Source organism: Poromitra crassiceps (assembly GCF_964638095.1).
Source record: "Poromitra crassiceps genome assembly, chromosome: 14".
Lineage (NCBI taxonomy): Eukaryota > Metazoa > Chordata > Actinopteri > Beryciformes > Melamphaidae > Poromitra > Poromitra crassiceps.
Window position 1 is genome coordinate 11,360,898 of NC_139633.1, and position 7,500 is coordinate 11,368,397.

The window sequence follows — 7,500 nt, forward strand, 5'->3', positions numbered from 1 at the left end:
TACGTTTTGGTCCAAGTGAAATCTTCTATGGTGTCTCCCGATTCTAAATCTAGCTGAACCGTTTGATTTGACCAAGTAAAACAATTTTTATAAGCATTTTACGAAATGTCTATGGGCCAATAAATGGCGGATGACAATCTCTGGTACAGTGCTGAAGCAGGAAGTGACGTTCACTTTGGCTCTCTATAGAGCTGCTGGTCACATGCAGCTAGAAATCGCTATTCGCACCGGGTGCAGCCAGGGGGTCTCCCCTGCTGGCTGCTCTGGGCACAGCGGCACTGCGGACAGTCCGCCCTGGCTGACAGTCGTGTTCGAATATGACTGTCAAGCTGCCTTGGACAACATCCCAACGTGAGGCTCACGATGAAGCATACATCTTACTGAACCCTAGTCTTTGCAATCTGCTTCTACCAGTCAAAGAATAACGTGCTGGTTGAGAGGAGAAAGCGGAATCTCCTCTATATCAACAGTTCAATAAGTTCAGAGTTGATAAGTCAATCGCAGGATAAACTGATGACTAAGTGTCCGAGAGCGTATCGCTGGAGTGTGATTAGGGCTATCTGAGGTAGATTAACAGGAGATAAGTGTGCGCGCGTGTGTGTGTGTGTGTGTGTGTGTGTGTGTGTGTGTGTGTGTGTGTGTGTGTGTGTGTGCACACGCGCGTGTGTGTGTGTGTGCGCGTGTGCGTGTGTGCACATCCTGAGCACACACAGCTATCAGATGCATGAAATGAGCTAATTCCAATAACGAGTACTTTGAAGAAGGGCTCACACACAGACAGACAGAGCAAATACGGAGAGATAGAAAGAGGGAGAGCGAGGGAGACATAGAGAGAGAGAGAGATGAAAGAGGGAGAGCGAGGGAGACATAGAGAGAGAGAGAGAGAAGAAAGAGAGAGAGAAGAAAGAGAGAGAGAGAAAGGGAGGGGCCAGAGGAAAGAAAGGGTGTTCTTATTCTGCTCCCCTGACTTTCAGTTATTACTCACGTATCCTTCACGTATAGTTTCTTATGAGTCACTTTTGATTTCAATATGGATTTCACATGCTAACTCTGGGCTCAGATTTCAAGAATATTTCAAGGAACTTCCATTGGTCGAACTCGAACAGAACCAAATGAACCTCGTTATGCAGAATATATATATTTTACAGAACCCATTTTACCAGCTGCAAAAGATATACGAGGAATCGGCAACGAATAATGTCTTAGACACATTTTCAATAATGAAGACTACCTCCCCTAGCCAATGCCTGATCAACCATCCCATTCATTGATTTGCACGCCCATTTTCATTCCTCTCTCAGGTTATATCATTCATTGATATGCACGCCCCTTCATTCCTTGTCCAATCACAGTCTTCCACACTGGCCTGCTGGCAAATCACTTAACTGAAGTAGTACTATATCAGATCCCATGTATCTTACTGGTTGTAACTCACCATGTCCTGTTACCCAGCTGGTGATCTTCGTCAATGCAGTTGTTTCGCCCCACCTCCTCCCCTGAACACCACCGATGTCATGAATCCTGAAGAATTCCCTATGGGGGAGATTCTCTATCCTATAAATCACTGACGTCCTCCTCACGTCTCAGGAGGAGCGTCATCATATCATGGAGTCATACACCAAATCTAATTTGTTTATTGTATTATTAAAGTTTATTGTACTTTCTTCTAGTCTCTCATTATTGAAACACCTGACTTCCAGGTGTCTCTGCACGGTGTTACGTGCAAATCCACCCCCCTTGTACATGCGCGTCAAACCCCTCTCACAAAAGATTAAAGTAAAATCTAATCTAATCTTCGTGTGTATGGCGTTTCCGCTCCTCACTCTGCGCGTACTCTGTTTCCCCCCGGAATGATTTTGAAGCCGTTTGTTTACCAAAATGCTGATGGGCTGATCCCTCGTATAGGCCTAGGTTGAAAAAGACAGCAGCGTGTGATCAGGATGCCCCCCTAAAAGAACAGAGGGAAATAAAACAGGGAAATTAGCAGAAAATAGCAGGTGAAGTTGCACGCTTGTAAAAAAAATATTGCAATCTTGCACATCCCCCAAGGGATTTTGTGTTTATTCCTCTCTCTCTCTCTCTCTCTCTCTCTCTCTCTCTCTCTCTCTCTCTCTCTCTCTCTCTCTCATTTTTTTTTCTTTTTTTGCTGTCCTGCCACATGGCCGGGGGAGCGAGGGACCACAGGTGCTCGGGTGAATCCGACGGACATCGCAATTTATCATTCATACACTAGTGACGGCGGGCCAGGCCGAAATATGGCATGGTAAACACAAACCATAGATCATTCACAGACGCAGATATAGACACACACGGACGCAGACACAGATACACATATACAGACGCAGATACACACTTGCACGTGTGTGTGTGTGTGTGTGTGTGTGTGTGTGTGTGTGTGTGTGTGTGTGTGTGTGTGTGTGTGTGTGTGCGTGCGTGCGTGCGCGCGCACGCACACACACACACACACACACAAAATATATCTTTGGAGACAGATGCTTTTGTGCATACACAGAGCCGGACGCGGGTCACATGGTTCGACGTGGTCTGGGGGATTTTCCCTTGTCGTTTTCTACTTCTTCATCTTTGTCTCTCAGATAAACACACACATGCCGACACGTGCACGAACGCGGACGGCCGCCATAGGTCGCATCGCAACATGCTCCTAGATATCTTTTCCCTTCTCATTTCACTTCATCTTTGTCTCTCTTTCTGTACTTCTCTCTCTCTCTCTCTCCCTCCCTCCCTCCATCCCTCCCTCTCCCTTTCTCTTCTTCTTGTGAATTTCCGCTTTAAAGCTCTTAAAAGCATATCGCTGCTGCCCGCCCGTAAATAGATTTAGGCAACATGCTTTATATTCGATGATATGAGACAGTGGAGTGCATTTCCTTTCTTCTTCTTTTTTTAGAACTTTCTTCTGAACAATATTCTTCCTCGTCTTTAGAGTATTTCTTGCAAACTGATTCGGGGAGACCACATTCACAACCCGTCTGGATGCTTTCCAGCTAAGTGAAGAAGACCTTTGTTGAGTCTTCCTCCTGCTCTCTCAGGTATACAGTGAAGAGATGACACCGCCTCCCCCCTCTGGATATAAACTCAGACAAAACCTCCAAACTTTTAATCCTGGATTTAGAAGGAAATAGCACAGTGGGACATCGCTGCTGGCCTGCATCTGCCACAGCTCATTTCTATGTTTACATAAGATTAGAGCACATGGGAGGAGAGAAGGTAGCCGATAGGCTCGCTCCAAGCCAAGCAGCTCTCAGTTCCAATGCAGCATATTGTTACTAACAGCCTGTGGGAGGGGCTAAAATACTGTTACTAACAGCCTGTGGGAGGGGCTAAGATACTGCCACTAACAGCCTGTGGGAGGGGCTAAGATACTGCCACTAACAGCCTGTGGGAGGGGCTAAGGAGAGGCATCGCCAGAGGGAGGAACAGTATAGTTCCAAGGCTCGCAAGCCTGAGGGAGTGTATGTACGTGTGTGTGCGTTTGTGTGTGTGTGTGTGTGTGTGTGCGTGTGTGTGTGTGTGTGTGTGTGTGTGTGTGTGTGTGTGTCCGTGCGTGTGGTATGTGGACTTGGTTCACCTACACATTTTTAAATCATGCGCACATGCACAGGCGCGTATGATTTTAAAATGTGTAGGTGTGCCTCCCTGCCTACGCCAGGCTTTGCAGTTGTGCTGCCATGATCTTGGAGGTCCATTGCAAAATAATCAATGTGCAAATAATGTCTAAAGGCCACAGACATTTTCTTTTAATAAAGATATACGTGAAAAAGGTTGCTGCAGTGTGGCTGTTGGTCCATGGTACATGTATTGTGAGAGTTTGAGAGCTGCAGTTAACCTGAACAGTTGTCTTTTTTCAGCATGCTAATTCAGCAAAGCATTTATATTAAGATTATGCATGTTAGCATTAGCATTCGTATTGGCATATTCATATTAACTCATGTAAATGTAACTATTACTAATGCCAGCAACTAGCGAGCGAGGCACATTTGCTAGTGTGCAAAACAGATGCGTTAACAAGACAGTGAAGGTTAGCTACAAACTGACATCTAAACATCAAATCAGTTAGATCTCTAGGCCTATCAGCAATTCAATGATCAATTCACCGTCAAAAACAGCACAGAAATGAACCTATTCTATATTGTTGAGACAGACTCGTCACAAGTTTTGAAATGCGATAAGCATGTTCTCAGCCAGACCTCCAACATGGCCACCAGAGGGCACATAACATCTTTGATCTTCCTGCCTCTCATCCAGTCTGTCTGCCTTTCCTTATAGGTCCAGGTCATAGTGCACGGTTCACAGTTCATGTTGCACGTATAGCCTACTGTACACGGCAATCATAAAGTCCACATACCACCTGCCCTATCATATGGCACGCACGCACGCGCACGCACACACACACACACACACACACACACGCACATGCGCACACACACACACACACACACACACACACACACACACACACACACACGCACGCGCACACACACACACACACACACACACACACACGCACGCACACACGCGCACACACACACACACACACACACACACACACGCACCCACTGACCCATGGTAAATGACATAACCATATGACATATATGTCAAACAACCAAGCGCAATTATGTGTCTGTACTGACACATACACATACCACATGCACACACACACACACACACACACACACAGGTTGCCATGGTTACAAAATGCCACTCATTCTTGAAACATACATACATGCACATGTCAATGTTTCAGACAGCCTGTGCATATGAGCAGCTCTGTACAGTATATAGCTGCTGTTAGAAAAAACTCTTATGCAACCTCACGACTTGTGTTTGCACTGACCACAGGGCTAAAGGTTCAACAGGGCTATAGAGGCTATAGCCTACTGTACAATGCTGTACTGGCACACACACACACACACACACACACACACACACACACACACACACACACACACACACACACACACACACACACACACACACACACACACACACACACACACACACACACACACACACACACACACATCTATACACAATACACACATGTCTTGTCCATAGTACATTTACGATCAGCTAGAAAACATCGGGACATGGCCTCATAAACTTTCCACACAAATATGTAAGGTCTTGATGTTCGGCCGTGAATCAAACAAATAAATAATGAGATTCCCACCATTTTGACACCGTTTGACAACTCATACAAGACAATTACTGACATGAATGCAAAACTCATTATGGAAATATGATTTGATTCTCCTAACGATCTCGAGGCTTTTTGCAAAAACAAAACAGGTAGCGTTTAAGATAATGCAATCATCTGTATGTCTGCAATATAAAGCAATGGAAATCAGTCGTATTGCAATAACCCCCCGTCCCAAAGCAGGCAGTCACCTTTGATCCCCCATTAAGAGAGAACAGGACAGTGTGTCTGGTACAACGCAGAGCACATGCTACTGTATGTAGCATGGAAGCTCCCATCCACATCGTATACATCGTTCAATACAGTACAGTCTGTCATGCCAAGGTCTGAGTAATGGCAGGTCCAACCCTCCAATACATAAATCAAAGAAATCTGATCACTTAAGAAAGGGGAAGTTCTTTACTTTTGCTGTATTTTCTCCCAGAATCACAATACTCTACTGTTCAACACACAGGCAGAGAATCGGGCCTGGTGGTGATTGAAAGGTTGCAGGTTCTGAATCTCCATGCAGGCCCACATTCCCGAGGTCAACACCCAAAGCTGACGAGCTACTTATACGAAAGCCAAAGACATCAGGTCAGCAACATGCTATACTTCAGCTGGTGTATTCTAATGTACAAGGCCATTCTAGGCAGGTTCCCCGTGTGCATGAGTTCTAAGTTTGCATCTATTCTTAACTCCTACAACCTCAGATCAACACTTGGCTGAGATACCAACTGTGCAGACTGAGGCTGGAACAGTGAGTCTATTTTATTCTGGCTCTTGGTCTTGGAACAACCTGCAGACGTTTCGTTTGAAATGAGTCATCTCTTTGTCCAGTTTTAAAGAGAAACAAATTGAAATTCACACCACAAGCTGCTCTTGTCGAAATGCATAACTATTTTGTCATGTTCTTTCTTTAAGTATTTTGTTGTTTTCTTGTGACTATTGTGACATGAAACTATTTGCTTTGTGACTGTGATTGTTGTGGCTTGACAGTTGTTTGGAACAGCGCCTTTGGTGCTCTGTCTGTTGCATGTCATGCCTTCAGTAACTTGAGATTTGCAGAGGGCCTTGATTGCAATTTTAGACTTCAGGGGCCGGTTGCACCAACTGGTCTTAACTATGCCTGGTCGTAACTCCTACGTCGGTCTTAGTTAAGACCAGTCTTTAGAGTGGACTTACGCCTGTTGCACCAACAGGGCTTACGTCTGGTCTTAACTACGCCGGTCGTAGTGATGCGCGTCCATGTGAAAGCATGGGAATGCCCACTGGAATGCGGCACGCGACCTGTTTAGAAGAGTGTGCTGACGTCAAATGACGGTCCGCTGATGGGTAATCGGCTGTAATAGTGTGGCTAATGTTAGCGGCTAACTGTTACTTGTCGTTACTTTACATGGCAGTAAAACGCCACTGAATGACCAAATTGATTTAACTTTTAACCATTTCGATTTCCACTTTCCATACGGACCCCCAGCATTGGTTAGTTGTTTATAACGTGACTCTATTTATAACGTTTATAACGTACTCCGGTTTCCAGTTTATAACTCGGGTCTGAATACAGCCAGAGTGCACAGACAGGTGCACACACAGGTGAAAACCGTCTATACTGCACCCATGACTGCACCTTACGCCTGCTCTGGACTAGGCGTAATATTTACGACCGGTCTTAGTGAGAAAAAGGCTTAGCAACCGGCGTAGCTGTTAGGTCGTAAAGTTACGACCGACTTAGCTTAAGACCAGTCGTAAGACCAGTTGGTGCAACCGGCCCCAGATGTGTCTAGATGATATATATATAGTCTTTGTTTGACTCTTTTTGTTGTATTGTTGTTTGTATCATTGTTTTGTTTCGTGTAGAAGCTGACGTGTCATTCTGCTACCTTCTTGGCCAGGTCACAATTGTAAAAGAGATTTTATATATCAATTGTTTTTATCTGGTTAAATACAGATTTAATTAAAAAAACAGATATCAATCAGATTCAAAAGTGTACACACACACACAACTACCATCAATGTGCCCTTCAGCAAGGCACTAAACTCAGTGAACTAAGAACTACCTTTCAAAACGGCAAACACAGAAATACAACTACCAATCAATTAAATTCTGTGGCCCATAACTGTCTGTGATTACTTATTTACTTTCAACATCATGTACTGTATAACACAGCTGTCATTGAAGTGATTTGACTGCAGGGTCACAAATTACCGTTAGCCAAAAGTTTGCTTTTTAACACTGCTGACAATGCTGAGAAGAACTGAGCAATCCCCTGTTTGTGAACAGTAGCAGACAGACAGTAGCCACCACG

The 7,500-nt window shown here is 44.7% G+C and overlaps 1 protein-coding gene across 1 annotated transcript in view; it reads right to left on the minus strand.

Annotated features, from left to right (window-relative positions):
• Positions 1 to 7,500, minus strand: part of bcl11aa (BCL11 transcription factor A a) — a gene marked incomplete at its 5' end in the record, with an annotated part of 85,726 nt that overhangs the window by 39,412 nt on the left and 38,814 nt on the right. The gene's annotated exons all lie outside the window — the stretch shown is intronic.